The 17,423-nt window shown below is 38.0% G+C and overlaps 1 long non-coding RNA gene across 1 annotated transcript in view; it reads right to left on the reverse strand.

The window, feature by feature from the left end:
- Positions 1-550: 550 nt before the first annotated feature.
- The window catches only part of LOC120406647, a 46,463-nt gene continuing 29,590 nt past the window's right edge, over positions 551-17,423 (reverse strand). Inside the window, exon 3 of the long non-coding RNA XR_005599442.1 lies at positions 551-651. This is a non-coding gene — a long non-coding RNA (uncharacterized LOC120406647). The remainder of the gene's footprint in view (positions 652-17,423) is intronic.

A 17,423-nucleotide genomic window follows, 5' to 3' on the forward strand; every position in this document is an offset into this window, starting at 1 on the left:
TTATTACAATAAAACATTTATCTAGATAATTAATTTTGTTTGGAGGAGAAGTCAGCGACATCAAGTTGGGACCAAGTTATATGGTTTCATGTCAAATCAGGATGACATTGATCAGGCTTTCAAAAGAGCTGCATTTTGATGTGTGTTTGTTTGATTTTAAACATAATACAAAAATGCACCTGACTTGATTTTGTTTATGAATTTTGAAAGTATTTTCCCATAAATCTAATATACAAAATAGATCATAAGACAATATCCTGAATCTAGTCCCCTATAAGAAATAGAGATAGACACTTGCCGTTCCAGATTTATCTACTTGTTATGATTTCCTGAAAATTATCACTTTGTATTATTTGTCTCAAATGAAACCACAGAACTTCCCTGTTCTGTTGCTTACTCTCTAACCCTGCCTATATAATTTTATCTTCAGAGAGAGAGATTTTGTGAATGAGACAATGATAATGACCAATAGATGTATACTTCCACATAGATACAAAAGTATTTAAAAATGTTACTAATTATGCACAGTTTGTACTCTCACTTACAGTACTGGATTGGGACTCAGGAGATCAGGGTGTATTTCCCAGCTCAGCCACAGACATATGGCACCTTAGGCAAGTCAATTAATGTCACTGTGTCTCAGTTCCACATCTGTAAAATTGAAGATAAAATGTTTTTTTACCTTTTTATCTGTCTTTTCAAGATCAAAATTTCCTTCAGGGATGAGAATAAGAGGTGGGTGAATTTTTTCAGGCACAACAATCTTTTTTCATCAAAACATGCATGTTTGGGTCAAACAAAACATTTTGAGAATGCATGTTGATTACAGTGAAGTGTTTTGCTCAAAATGGAGAAAAAAGAAAAAAAATCAGAAATGTCAAAACAAAGTTTTCAATTTTTCAGGTTAAATTCACAGTTTGGATCTTAAACATAACAGTCTAAAAGTAAAATCCATAGTGTTGTCAGGTCTATAACAACCTGAAATCTACTGCTGATATGCTATTGATCCCCAGCCCATGCCTACTGTCTTGCTGAGTCATACTGGCTTGTTAGTGAAAGATATGACCTAGCTACTATGAAAGTTGGCTGTAGATTTGCAGATTAGAGGAAGAAGCAATAATGGCCAGAGACACCCTAGCCAAAAAATAGCTGAGCTCCTCTCAGTAGATGGGGAACGCACTCAATTCCCACTGAATGTATTTATTATTATTATTATTATTATTATTATTATTTATTATTTGAATACAGCATGTCAGGTTCTGCTCTCAATGTAAATCCAGAATAACTCTACTGGAGTCCAAGGAGGCACTCAAGAAATACATCGCTGTGAGTGCAGAATCTGGCTCAAAATGAGTATGGGTGCTCAACACTGCAGGACTGGCCCCTCATATAATATATTATAAATAATTTAATTGTGCAATTTGCTCTGTTACGATATCTGAATATGAAATTTACTCAGAAATGCATTGCAATTTGTAGCCATGAACATATTAAGATAAATGTATTAGAGCTGGGTGGTAGGAAGTATGGGCTAAATTGAGAAAGGAATGTAGGCACCTTACTGCACTACAGACCTATAAATATAAATTTTAGGTTTTCCTGGCATTCACTAAAGCCCAGGGCCGGCTCCAGACACCAGCCTACCAAGCACATGCTTGGGACGGCACCTTGGGAGGGGGCGGCACTCCGGGTTTGTTTTTGTTTTTTTTGGTTCAGCCGGGCGGTGCTGGGGGGAGGTGGGGCTTGGGAGGCGTGGCGCCGTGCTGGGGCGCGGGGACTTGGGTGGCACGGCGCTCGGGCGGGGACTTGGGTTGCATGTCGCAACACTGGGGGGGGCGGGAGACTTGGGCGGCGCGATGCGACGCTTGGGGGGGTGGGGGACTTGGGCGGCGCAACGCGACGCTCAGAGGGGGGCGGGGGACTTGGGCAACGCGACGCTCGGGGAGCGGGGTGGCGCTCTTTGATTTTGCTTGGGGTGGCAAAAATGTTAGAGCCGGCCCTGCTAAAGCCCCTCTCGGCTGCCACCAAACCTGTAGATGCCTAAATTCCCTGGTTCCTAAGTTTTCACCTTTAAAGTCTGTACGGTGCCTAAATTTCAGCAGCTGGGCTTGAGCTCAGGCACCTCAGTCCTAACACCTCCTAGCAGATTGCTGCTTAAGTCAAGCAATGCCAAAATCCCCCTTTGTGCTATACTGTTGATCTCAGGTGTATTATTTAAATCACTGATATTTCACAAAATATGAAATTATAACTTATCTTAAAATTATTGAAATCTTAATATTTATTTGTTTTGCAAGCAAAAATTGAGAGTCTTCTAAATTCCAAGGTGAGAAGGGACCAGAGTGATTGTCTAGTTTGACCTTCTGTATAACACAAGCCCTGGAACTTCCCAAAAATAATTCCTAGAGTAGATCTTTTAGAAAAAAATTCAATCTTGATTTTAAAAATTGCCAGTGATGGAGTCTCCCTCACAACCCTTGGTAAATTCTTCCAATGGTTAATTACCATCACTATTAAAAATTGTGTCTTATTTCCAGTCTGAATTTGTCTAGCTTCAACTGCTTGACTAAACTGAAGAACTCATTAATAAATATTTGTTCCCCATTTAAGTACTTAAAGATTCTTATTGTCACCCCTTAACCTTCTCTTATTAAGCTAATTAGATTGAGCTCAAGTCTGTTACTAAAGGCATTTTTTCTAATCCTTTAATCATTCTCGTGGCTCTTCTTGAACACACAACAATTTATCAACACCCTTAATGAATTGTAGACACCAGAACACCTGCTGGTATTCCAGCAGTACCAAATACACAGGTAAAATAACCTCTCTACTCCTACTCAAATTTTCCCTGTTAATATATCCAAGGATTGCATTAGCCCTTTTGGCCAGTGCATCACATAGGGAGCTTGTTATTCAGCTGATTATCCACCATGACCCTGAAGTCTTTTTCAAAAATCCCTTCTTTGTTCCTAGTTCTACATATTTACATTTAATTGTATTAAAACACACATTGTTTTCTTTCACCCAGCTTACTAAGTGATCCAGATCATTCTGCATTAGGAATGTGTCCATTTCAATATTTACTATTCCCCAAAATTTTGTGCCATCTGGAAACAGTGATGATTTTATATTTTCTTCCAGATCATTAAAAACAAAGTTAAATAGTTTAAAGGGCCAAGAATCAATCCTGACAAGAAGCCCCTAAAAATACATTCACTCAATAATGATTCCCCTTTTACAATTACATTTTGAGACTTATCAGGTAGCTAGTTTTCAATCCATTTAATATATGCCATGTTCATTTTATATTGTTCTAGTTTTTTAATCAAAATACCAGTCCAATACCTTACAGAAATCTAAGTACATTATATCAACGTTAGTATCTTTGTCAACCAAACATATAATCTCTTCAAAAAGAGGTATCAAGTTAGCTTGACAGGATCTATTTTCCATAAACCCCTATTGATAGGTAATAATTAAATGTTCTCTCCTTTAATTCTTTATTAATTGAGCCCCCATTATCTTGCCTGGGATCAATGTCAGACTTACAGGCCTATAAGTACTGGGGTTATCCCATTAACCCTTTTTAAACATTGGCACAACATTAGCCTTCTCCCAGACTTTTAGAACTACCTCAGTCTTCTAAGATTTGTTGAAGATCAATATTAATGCAAGCTCCTAAGCCAACTCCTTTAAAACTTGTGGATGTAAATTATTCAGACCTGCTGATTTTAAAAAGTCTGATTTTAGTAGCTGCTGTTAACATCCTATTGAGATACTAGAGGATTGGACAGAGCGTTATCATATGATATGACTACATTACCTGGTCTCCCCATCCCATATAGAACACTTTTCTGCCTTTTCTGCATTATTAGTGATAATTCTACCATTTCCATCTAGTAATGGATCAATATGATTGTTAGGATTGTTTTTCTTCCTAATATACTTTTTAACCCCTCCCCGCTTTATCATCCTTAACTCTTATGGACATGGTTTTCTATTGGTGTCCCTTTGCTTCCCTTATCAATTTTCTACAATTCCTAGTTTCTGATTTATATCATTACTATCAACTTCTTTCTTTTATCTATCTATCTATCTAGCTATCTAAAATAAATTTTATCTTTTATAGCTGACTTCACTTACCCTCTGAATCAGGTCATTTTTTTAACCAGTGTGTCCTTCTTCTTCAGTTGTGGAACTATGGATGTTGCGGTATCTATTAAAGTGTTATTAATCAATTTCCAGTTATTCACATTTTCCTGGTTAAATTATTCTTCCTAGCTCATTTGGCTCATAATTGTTTTCATTTGTTTCATAATTCACAATTGTTTCATAATTCAATTTGTTTCATAATTCACAATTGTTTCATAATTGGCTCATAATTGTTTTCAGTACTGGGGTTATCCCATTAACCCTTTTTAAACATTGGCACAACATTAGCCTTCTCCCAGACTTTTAGAACTACCTCAGTCTTCTAAGATTTGTTGAAGATCAATATTAATGCAAGCTCCTAAGCCAACTCCTTTAAAACTTGTGGATGTAAATTATTCAGACCTGCTGATTTTAAAAAGTCTGATTTTAGTAGCTGCTGTTAACATCCTATTGAGATACTAGAGGATTGGACAGAGTGTTATCATATGATATGACTACATTACCTGGTCTCCCCATCCCATATAGAACACTTTTCTGCCTTTTCTGCATTATTAGTGATAATTCTACCATTTCCATCTAGTAATGGATCAATATGATTGTTAGGATTGTTTTTCTTCCTAATATACTTTTTAACCCCTCCCCGCTTTATCATCCTTAACTCTTATGGACATGGTTTTCTATTGGTGTCCCTTTGCTTCCCTTATCAATTTTCTACAATTCCTAGTTTCTGATTTATATCATTACTATCAACTTCTTTCTTTTATCTATCTATCTATCTAGCTATCTAAAATAAATTTTATCTTTTATAGCTGACTTCACTTACCCTCTGAATCAGGTCATTTTTTTAACCAGTGTGTCCTTCTTCTTCAGTTGTGGAACTATGGATGTTGCGGTATCTATTAAAGTGTTATTAATCAATTTCCAGTTATTCACATTTTCCTGGTTAAATTATTCTTCCTAGCTCATTTGGCTCATAATTGTTTTCAGCTTTATTAAATTGGCCCTTTTAAAAGCATGCATCTATCTATCTATCTATCTATCTATCTATCTATCTATCTATCTATCTATACTGGTTTGGGCTTTATTGTATTAATACATTATAAATGTGATCAATATCCTGTATATGTTAGGGAATGCAGCTGTAGTTTGAATCACATCCCATAGTAAACATCAGTTTTAATGCTTTATTTGGATTTGCAGGCTGTAGTTTCATGTTAATCGTTCTACTGGTGGTTGTTCGAAGGTACACATCCAAAATAGATTTTTTTCAGAGAGTAACTTCCAAGCAAAAGCACGATGATAATCTTGACTGTATTACTGTTTTTACAAATGAATGATTATGAAAACCTTATCCTTTAAGAATAGGAGATTATTGTAAATTTCAGTTAGTGAAATAATAAACACTATATTTAATTATATTTTTCCATTTTTCACATACATTTTACAATTAATTTTGTGGCTTCAAAAATGAAATACATAGTTTGGTTATGAGTGCATTTCTTTTACTATGACTCAGGAAGTCTAAAAGATAATGCAATTATATCCCATGGTCCAGAACTGTAAATGAGCACAGCACCATTGGTTTCAATGGAGCTACATCATTTTACAACTACTGAGGATTTGATCCCACATATAATAATGCTAGGTAGCTGCCTTTGAATAATGGGAGCATCCAAATAATTTCAATACACTGAAGCAATTAAATCTGTATATATTTAACTAAAAATACATAACATTATCTATCTCAGGCAGCTATCTGAACAAAAATAAAGTTAGTCAAAGGTACAGTAGAAATTAAATTATATTTATTAATTGCATGGCTATTTAATACATTTAATTCACAAAGGGCCAGTACACTTCAGAAATATTGCCCAAAAGATGTAGTAGCAGCTGTATTTTCTCTTGGCACACTACAAAGCATTGTATATTCTATTCTATGTATATTCCACACTCATCACCTGTTACATGTTTGTGCAGTGACTGAAAGAATGAGACCCAGCCTGGCTGTGGTATTTAGGTCGCAAAATATAAAAGCATAACAATTATTACTAACAATCTGAAGGCCTTTCTGTGGTGCATTGGACAACATGACTAGCATCTGTCATGTTATGGATTCATCTCTGTTCCTATGTCTGGTGGAAGTAAGAAGTTGTTTGTTTCTTTGTATTTAACCTTTATTAATGACGGCAAGGTCATAGAGGTGTGTGAATTTCTGAAGTGTGAACTTAGAATGGAAAATGATGGGGTTTGAGGAAGTTAATTCCTATGGCAATGCATTCCCAGCCTGGTAAATTGGCTCCAGTTATAGCATGTGTAGATACCTTGATCAATATAAATTAAATCTGATGTGTCTGGCCATTATTAGCATTTTACTTGTATTAGTGTTTACATATTGTGAAGACACCCACAAAACATTAATCTTATGGAAATACCCTGGAATCAATATGATGATGATTCCAGCAGTTCAGTGTCCTCTAAGCATATGCTGAGCTATTTGTATGCTACTGGCTTTGAAGGAAGAATAGCTGTTGCTGAGCCAGCACTGTCATCACCAACATTTCTGGCAACATCTGATGTTCTGTGATGGTTACCCATTCAAATAAGATCAAAGAAGTTAGTGATGGAAAAGAGTTATTGGATCTTCATTTGTCATGTCCAGCCATCTACAAGTTCAGGACGCAGACCCCAGTAGAAAATAATACATCAGATGAGACAAAACTCAACCCAGCTAAATTTCTGATATGTGAAATCATCAGTATTAAAGTTATATCGCTATTTAACTATAGATAAACCATTTTGGCTATGTTCCCTAATTAGGGAGCTCCTTTGAAAAAAAAAACCACACCCACACACACCCACAAGTGATATTAAATTTTCCCACTGGCAAATATTGAGTAGACAATGAAATGCCAGGGAATTATAAAATTCATTGCACGTTTCTCTATTTTACAGGTAATTTGTCTTTGGAATATTTTCATTCAGCTGTTTACAACTCTGACTTTATTGGCATTCACTATGTAGCCTATTATAACGGTATATATTATTTGCCTTCTAAGCCTTTGAATTTCTATTTGTAATGCCTGTAACATGTTTAGTTTGGGCATGCATCCCTTCTTTTGTTTCATCAATATACTTGGCACTGCAGTGATTTCATAAAGAAAGACAATTTTGTCATTGTAGTACGTGCATAGTTTGTCTTTTGGCTTATTAAGAATGTCCCTCAGGTTCTGTTATTCTTGGTAAGCTGAAAGCTAAATTATTCCCACACTACATTCTCTGTCAACATGATACTAAAAAATGACTGAAATGTCCCATTCAAAAAGGATACAGTAATTGCATATAAAAATAGAATAGTAAAAAACATAAACCATGCAAAGGAACCACTATTAAGTGAATGAACCCTGAAAAGATAAAATTGCACCTTCCAAACTTAAACTAAAAAATTAAAACAATCGTAAAACTTAGGCAATGGAAAAGAAAGAATAAATAATAATGTATAGTGAGAGATACTTAGTGTTATTGAGCCAATTTAACAAGTACAAGGAGCTGTTCTAAAGCTTCCATCAAACTATAATTTAGAGAAAAAATAGACAGGAAGAGACTTTCCATGAATTTGCACAGCATGAGCAAAAGTATCTTTAGAGCCATCCACAAATCTACTAAGAAAACATACAATCATCAGTAGTATAATATACCTATAGATGCATAGGGTTGTTTTTGTTTGTTTGTTTTGTTTCTTAAATCAAACAAAAAACTCTGAACTGTTAAAGTATTTGGTTGGTTGTTGTTTTTATATTCTTTTTTGCCTCTCGCATCTTTATGCTTGTGGGCTTTCAAGTGCAAGGTACTTCAGGGCTCGATCTTATAATTTCTTCTGTTCAATGTGTGTGTTACTCTGCTGGGAGAGATTTTGAGGTGTTACAGACTAGAGTGTCAACAGTATACAGCTAACACTCAGTTCTGATGTATATCTGATGTGTATCTGCTTTCTCACAACCTAGCTGATGAATTAGTTATAGAAGGAACAGGTAGAGACTGAAACCAGACAAAGTGGAAATTGCTGTGTCAGGAGATATAGCTATACAAAATATAGAAGGATTTTTTCCACATCTTCAATGGGAGGATGTAGTGCTATCCTTTCCCAGCATGCTCTACAGCATCAGGGTTTTATTGGTTCCCTTGCTGCTTTTTGATATGGCAAATGCAAAAGTGGTCATTAGCATATCTCCTCAGAAAGCTGGCTACATCCTAGTCCACTGCAGTAGACTGGAGTCTGTGGCCATGCTACACATACCGGGGATCAATTCTGCTGGAATCAATACAGCAGGGGTCGATTTAGTGGATCTAGTGAAGATCCGCTTAAGCCACTGCGGAGTGCTCTCCAGTTGACTCCAGTACTCCATTGGAACAAGAAGCATAAGGTAAGTCAATGGGAGAGCGTCTCCAGTTGAAGCAGCATGGTGTAGACACTACAGTAAGTTGACTTAAGTTACGTCGACTCCAGCTACATTATTCATATAACTGGAGAAGTGTAACTAAGGTCAATATACCCCAGTAAGGTAGACAAGCCTGTGACATCTATGTCTCAGAGTATTCCTCTGTTTCTTCATAGGATGCCACTCTCTCCAGCAGTTTATTCAAGAAATTTCCTGGTAAGGATCACAGTGTCCAACAATATATAATAGGGTCTTCCACAGTGGCTGGGTTCCTCTTACCACAATGAACCATACTTTTGCATTATGGTATTTCTCAACCAGAGCATTTGGCTGAAACAAGGGTATTTTCATCCTTCTGCTGCACTGTGAAGGGGCAAGGTGGGTGAGTCTTTTCACACCAGAAGACCCTCTTAGAAATGAGGTAGGCATCAATATGTACCAGGAATCCTTATCAATAGACAGCTGAAGGAGCATCTCCGTGTGGCACTAGGAACTGAGTAAGAATCCACACCAGTTCTTCCTCAACTTGTCAAAAGTAAAATACTACTATTGGTGGGGGTGAATGGGGTTACTATACTAGGGAAGGGTAGATTTGGAATGAACTCAAATCAAACTCAACTCAAATGAAACTCGACTCAAACATAACCCTTTTTTTTTCTCCCACTGCCACATGTTGTTTGAAGTCACATATAAGCAAGAACAGACTAATAAAACTAAAACAATAACATGGCCTAGCACAAGGACAATTCATCTTTAAGGATTCCAAAGCACATTACAGATAAGCCTAAGGGACATACAAATTGTGGGTGAAGTTCATCTCCAGTGTCACTCTGTTGGTTTTAATGGAGTTTACCACAAAGATGAATATTTCCATAAACGCAGAGATCACCTCTAGAGCCATATAAACTCTGGTCTGAACCATATATATATACACTACCATTACTGTGCAGTTCTGGTCACCCAATCTCAAAAAACGATATACTGGAATTTAAAAAGATACAGAGAAGGTCAACAAATATGATTAGGGGTATGGAACAGCTTCCATATGAGGAGAGATTAAAAAGACTTGAACTTTTCATATTGGAAAAAAAGGGTATATGATAGAGGTTTATAAAATTGTGAATGGTGTGGAGAAAGGGAGTGAATAAGGGAGTGTTATTTATTCCTTAACATATCATAAGAACCAGGGGTCACCCAATGAAATTAATAAACAGCAGGTTTAAGATAAACATAATCAACTCATTGCCAGGGGATGCTTTGAAAGCCAAAACTATAATGGGGTTCAAAAAAGTATTAGATAAGTTCACGCAGCATAGATTCATCACTGGCTACTAGCCAAGATGGTCAGGGACGCAACCTCATGCTCTGGGTGTCCTTAGCCTCTGATTGCTAGAAGCTGGGAGTGGACGACAGGGGGTGGATCATTCGATAATTGCCTGCTCTGAAGAACATGACATTGGCCACTGTAGGAAGACGGACACTGGCTAGATGGACCATTAGTCTGATTCAGTATGTCCATTCTTATGTTCTTCAAATTTCAGCTGTGAACCAACAGTTGTTAGGTCAAATTTTATTTGTGTTCATCAGCACTTTATAGAGGCTTTTCATAAGCTGCCTTACACAGTATGTGTATCTATGACCTTTATCAAGTAGCTGATTAACAGTGTATTTAGAGCACAGGCATGGCTCGTTGCGAGAGAACACATGGGACAAATCACATGCTAGAAATCAGATAGCTACTTTTCTCTGTCCCTCATTGCCTGAGCCTGTCCCATACAAATGTCAGAGTTAACCCAGCTCTGCAGAATCCACTTTAACTCCTTGGATACGGGCTGCTGCATTTTAGTAGAGCTTTTTGATCTAGTTGGGAAAAAACAGATTTTTTTAGTCTTCTATCCTGTGTGTCCATCTGACTCTAAAAACAATATGATAAATATCTGTGCTTTCCCTAGAACTGTCTTGTTTTATATTTTACCTCGCAGAATAATTTTATCCCAGATTTATTAGGAGATTTCTATTTTGCAAAAGGGATGAGGCCATGTCCCATGTATGGCTTTGGGAAACCAGTCAATGATCACTAAACCATGAGGCTGGACATGAACCCGGGCATGAACTCATTGAACCCAAAACTTCTCTGAGAAAAAACAATAAGATTCAACTATGAGAAAACCAGATTTACTTCAGTGCAAACTTTTGAACATTGGATCAGTGATGACTCAGCAACACCACTTCCAGAAACACCTCTGTTCCTTGGAGTTCTCCCATTCAACTACTTGTCCAGCTTCACCATGCTTAGCTTGTGAGGCCTGACCTAATCAAACTGATGCTGCTCAAAGATTTGGCATAGGGCAATGTTTTAGCATTAGCTATAGCTGACTTTGACTTTGCAAGCTGAGGAAACTTGGCTGCTAATAGTTATGCATTCAGCCTAACCAATCTTCCTAGGCTGATCCTTCAATAAAAAGATGTGCTTTGTCAGCAGCTATGCATATTTTAATACATATCCATGCCAAATAAATATTTGCCGTTTGTGTAGTAGCAGATCCCTGAACTGAGTGTAAGGTTACTGTTCTCTTGATAATGAAAAGGGCTATCATAATTTGAGTTATTTGATGTGTATTTCTAGGGCTTGCGATAACTAATCCAAGTTGCAGTTGGAAACCTTGTTTTTTAAAGGGTTTGTCAGTAGCCCTCTGTGTTTGCTACTTCTTGTATTATACTGTTCAACTACACTGTAAATTCTTTGACATCCTGTCTGTGTTTTCTTCTCAGAACAACGCCTAGCACAATAGGGCCTGATTGGTGTCATCGGACAGGACTGATTTAAATGGGGCTGTTTGCAGTGCATGGTACTGCCTTACAACAAGGACAGAATTGGATTCTATATTAGCAACACTGGCTTTAAACAAACTAAAATGATCAGTTAGAGTGAGCAGTACAACATTGTTTTCGCTTTTTAGTATTCTGTTTGTTTACTTATGGGCTATATTATTTTATTTTAGTTGCTGCAGATATTATGTATTAGCTGTACAGAAGCTGAAGTTTTTCAAGTGATGGATGGGTGGCTTTGTAAATTAAATGTATTGATTTGCAATTATATTTTTTCTCTCAGAGAATCATAGAAATGTAGGGCTTGAAGGGGCCTTGAGACGTCATCTAGTCAAACCACCTGCACTCAGACAGGACCAAGTAAACCGAGACCACTCCTGACAGGCGTTTGTCTAACCAGTTGTTAAAAAACGCCAATAAGGAGAATTAGACAACCTGCTTTGGTAACCTAATTGATTAGTTTAGGATTTTTCCTAGTATCTAACCTAAAACTTTTTGTGTCAGATTACGCTCAATACTTCTTGTTCTACCTTCAGTGGACATAGAGAACAATTGATTGTTGTCCTCTCTATAACAGCCTTACACAAATCCAGGCCCTGGTCTGTGCCTCAGTTTCCCCTTTTTAGCTATATAAATCAGTCCAGAGTCAGAGTTTACCTTCCATAACCTCTTTTTTTGGGAAGGGAAATTTATTCATTAATAACATAACATAAAGAAGTAGGTCTAGGCTTCATTTTCCTCCTCACTGTCATCTTCTTGTTTCTGCCTCTTGTAAGTAGATCGGTGGGAGCTGCGGGGGCAGTGCCTGGAGGTGGAGGCAGCATGTGGAGTTAGGAGCAGAGAGGGAGGGACATGTCACCACTTCCAGGGACTCCCTAAGATAAGCGCTACCCAGTACCCTCATTTCCTTCTGCGCCCCGACCCCCAGCCCTGAGTCCCCTCCAATATGCACCCAAACTTCTGCTGCTGCTGTGGCGGGGAGGGAGGCAGTGGCCTGAGACTGGCCCAGCAACGGCCGGTGTGCCTGGCCCAAGGACTGCCTAACCTGCTCAGGCAGCCACCGGGCCAGCCACACCTGCAGAAGTCACGGAGGTCCCAGAAAGTCACAGAATCTGTGACTTCAGAGACCTCTGTGACAAACTCACAGCCTCAGCTATGACCCATATATTGCCTGCACTTATAATTTACCACGTAGTTCTTTCTAAGTAAGCACATTTATTTTTAAGGGGAAACCATTACAGAGAAGGCATATTAAAAGCAACAAAAAACCTACATACATGCTAAAAAGCTTACCAGAGGTCACCCTCAATGCAGGGGATTGGACTAGCTGATCTACTGAGGTCACTTCAGTCTACATTTCTATGATTCCACATCAGTCTTTCAAAATCCAAAGATCAATTTTCCCTGTGGTTACAAATTCATAACTGTCCTGTGGCACCTTAAAGACTAACAGATGTATTGTTAGATGTATTGGAGCATAAGCTTTCATGGATGAATACCCACTTCGTCAGTCTGACGAAGTGGGTATTCACCCACGAAAGCCTATGCTCCAATACATCTGTTAGTCTTTAAGGTGCCACAGGACTCTTTGTTGCTTTTTACAGATCCAGACTAACATGGCTACCCCTCTGATACTTGAAATTTATAACTGTTTCAGATTCAGGACCGGACTCCCATCCAGGCAGTTCAGTCATTTCTTTACACAGTTTGGGAGGGTTTAGCTTCAAAAGGCTGGGGTTTTGCATAAGCAGGGATGGGAAATGTGTATTAAGCTCTCCCTAGGTATTCCCTAGGAAATCCTCTTCACACTTATTGTCCCCAAAGTCCCTTCTTGTCTAGCACATTTTCAGTATAATCCTTTGAATTCCCAGAGCTCACAATAATTCATAAACTTTGCATTTACAGTAGACCCCAAAGATACTTACACTTAATTCAATAAGGTCTCACAAGTATATGTAGGAAACTGCCACATTGTCACAAAGATAACATGTAAGATTATACCTTCTCGGAATACTGGTTCAGTTTTGAAAGAGTTATAAATGGAGATGATGGGGCTTACAGCCAAGAATCACATGCAAAGTGTTCAAGTTCTGTATCATGATGTATCTCCTCCTTGATTCTCCCCCCTCCGCCCCTTCCTTTTAAGTTGATGGAGATAAGATTTCTCAGGAGAAAAGACAATGGAATGTTCTAGGATTTTAACATGTCTGTATAGCAGGAATGAAAGTGTATAGTTGTTCCACTACTATTCTACTGCCCCTGAAAACTGAAAGATTTCTTGCATCCAACCTTAGGTGATATCCAAGAGTAGAAAGACAAAAATAGTTTTTTGGAAGGTGGGACATGACAGGGAAGAAGAGAACCATAGATATTAATTTAATTCAAATAACTGGGAGGAGAGGGATAAGTGAAAGAATGGATTTTTTTTTTTTTAGTCTCTTTTCTCAGGATTCAAGGAATGAAGGCAATGAATGGGACTGGGTTTTTCTCTTGCAAGTGAAGAAAATGGACCAAAATTTGTTTAAAACATTGTCAGTCCTATCATGTAATTAAGGAATAGTACCTAATAAAATAATATGCAATATTAATTCAAAGGGATGCTAAAGATATGATATGTGGGGGACAAACTTGAACAGATGGGAATAACTTTGCATACAACATGGACACTGTTCTTATGGTTCTTTTATTAATGGTAATTTACTCAGGTATGATAACTATATTATAAATAAATCTTGTACAGCTTCAGCCTTCTATTTTATATGTAGTGTTGAAGTGTTAAATGTATTAATGTAGATTTGTTAGGAACTGGGAACACACATGGGTGGCAGCCTGTCAGTGTAATGAATGGAGATTACATGTGTGAGCAATTTGCTGGTTTTAAGACTTCAGAATCAATTTGCAACAGAAAAGCTTTTTTGCAATTCAAAAAGATGAGTAGGTCAAAAAAGCTTTGTTTTTCTAAAAGCCATTTCTAGAGCTGAAACTCTTTTGGCCTGAAAACTCAACCAAGCTTGAATGATTTCTATTTTAATATGAAGGTGAGACAAGGTGAGTGAGGTAATATCTTTTATTGGACCAACTTCTGTTTGGTAAAAGAGACAAGCTTTCAAGCTATACAAAGCTCTTCTTAAGGTCTGGAGATATTAAGGTGACATTATAACTAAAATCATGAATATAAGTGACTGGCTGCTCATATTTAAGCCCTACTAATTAGACATGAGATGATATCACATTGAACTGAATAAAAGGAGTCAAATTGTCCTCTTCTTATTAAAGATGGTGCTTTTAGACTCAGAGCAGTTGGCTGGATCCCTGAAAATGTGGTCATTTGTGTAACAGTTATGTGTGGACACGAGTAGAGGATGTTTAAGTCTGGTCCACCTTTGCTTATGTTTGATGATGATGAAAATGGGTTGAAAGTAGACAGTGCCTGAACATCAGGAGTCAGAGCAAGGGGGAAGCAGAGAGGGTGTTTTGAGGCACAATGCCTTCATCTTCTGCACTACCCATTCCTCAGAGCTCTGCCTAAAGGTATAGTGTAACCCTATAATCTGAATTCTATTTCTATTAACTCCTACAGAGTTAGGGACAGATTTTGATACCATTATTTATCCTGAATAGCACCTTTCTCCCCAAATAATATCACCAGGACCACTTGTGGCGTAAGGTATTATTTAGCACAGCTGTTCTCAAACTTCATTGCACCGCAACCCCCTTCTGACAACAAAATTACTACATGACTCTGGGGAGGGGGGGCACAGAGGGCCAGAGCCCGAGCCCTGCTGCTCCAGGTCGGGGGTGGGGGGGAAGACCCCAAGCCCCCGAGCCCCGTCACCCCAGGTGGGGTGGAGCTCAAGCTTCAACTCTGGGTCCCAGCAAGTCTAATGCTGGCCCTGACAACTCCATTAAAATGGGGTTGAGACCCACTTTGGGGTCCCAACACACAGTTTGAGAACCACTGATTTAGCATAAGGGTGTTGAGCACTCTCAGCTCCCCTACCCCCTCCTAATATTGGGTCTTTATTGCTGTGGGAGCCCCTAATGACACCTCCAAAGTGTTGAAGACCTTATAACTCACATGTTTATTTTTATAGTCCACAATAATCAGCAAATTCAGCATATCTTGTGGATGTGTGAGGGGAAATTTGATACCCAGATTGTCACTGATGTTTACAAATTGATGATGCTTCTGGAAACACAAGATTTTAATTAGCAGTGCAAAGTCTTCTGAGAGGCAAACAAGCGGCTGTATAATATTACTTTAGGAAGTATCAGATTATCATTACTGTCAAAATGACATTACTTCATTTCCCACTTTCAACCTATCCTTTTTTGATCAGTTTCATTTAACTTGAATATAAATAAGATTATTTTTGCAAAATGTATTCATCCAGCATGTCAAAGACCTGAACCATCCATTAATTTTTAATAGGCGGTTGTGAAGGGTGAGGGGGAGTTGTGTTCGATTTGTATTTTAGGTCATAGTGGTGGTAGTGTTATTTTTTTCCCCATGAGTGCAAAATCAGGCCCTAAATGAAAAAAATTGCTTATTTTATTTCAGTTCCACAAACAATTGGCCAGAACCTCCACTGGTGTAAATTGGGGCAACAAGACAGAAATTAGTAGAGCTATTCTAGCTGTAGATCTGGTCCAAAATGTGCAAACCAGAACTGACTGTGAAAAAGACTTAAATTTCCCATAATTGGAAATAACACATTAAAAACACAAAGAGACAAAAATATTTAGAACTTTAAAAAAAAAGTTTACCGAGTCATTAGTAATGGTAACTAGTGCAATGTACCTCATTAGTGCAGGATAAGGGGCAAAGCCAGGGTAAGTTGTGGGTATTGTATATTTAATCTGACAAATTTTCATAAAGAGATACAGATTTCCCCCCTCCCCCATTCCCCCCCCCCAAGATACAGCATAATGCAATACAGATGTGGGCCTGGAATCCTAGCAGGTGTAAATCAGCATACCTCTATTGACTTGAATGGCAATATCCTGATTTACACTAGAAGGGCAGATAGCCCATAGAGTAGAACAAGCTTATAACTTTTACTTCACCTTCCATTCATAAACCAACTTCCCCATTAAAAATTAAAGTTAACATTTTAAGCACCTAAATCTGTGTTTCCGTTCTTAAACGCCACAGGCCTGCTTTCAATGAGAACTTGGTAGGTGCTCAGCACTTGTGAAATTCAGGCTAGGTATTTAGGTGATGAAACATACATTTAGATGCCTAACTTTAGGTATTTAGGTTTGAAAATGGCTGCCAGAAAAGGCAGTAATATTTCTGAGCAGGTTGATCATTTCATGTATCTTTGAATCTAGTTCAAATCTTTTCTTGTGGAGTATATGGGCCTGAGGTCACAAGCGTTGTAGAGAACAAGAGAGAGTGAGTGAGTTTGTAAGAATACTTAGCTGCAGCCCAAATCAACCAATGTACAGTGATTTGAGGGGAGGGGGAAACCCTCAATCTTGCCAACAATTAGTACACAGTGCTGTCTTCATGTGTCATTATATAATGCCTGCATCTGTAATTTTCACTCCATGCATCTGAAGAAGTGAGGATTTTTACCCATGGAAGCTTATGCCCAAATAAATCTGTTAGTCTATAAGGTGCCACCAGACTTCTTGTTGTTTTTGAGAAGATCACTGTTTTCCCCTCTTCTTAGAACAGAGGAGGTACAGCAGGAATGATTGGTAAATGCTGACTTTTTGTCTTCTATGTTTTTGGAGTTGTGGATATGGAAATATCTGGTAAATATTATGACCACATCTGAAGTCTGGCCTGAACAATAGCTTCACTGAAGTTAATGGAGTTGTGCCAATTTGCATAAACGGACGTTCTGGATCTCTGTGTCATTTTCCATGTGCGCATTTCGATAATGACCAACAGAAATAATCTGCACTCTTCAGAGCCCAGCCATGTTAAATAACTTGTCAGGACTAATTGTATGGTAAAAATGTGCACATGCCCTAGACAAGACTTAGGTTGTTGTG

The sequence above is a fragment of the Mauremys reevesii genome, linkage group 5 (assembly GCF_016161935.1).
Source record: "Mauremys reevesii isolate NIE-2019 linkage group 5, ASM1616193v1, whole genome shotgun sequence".
NCBI lineage: Eukaryota > Metazoa > Chordata > Testudines > Geoemydidae > Mauremys > Mauremys reevesii.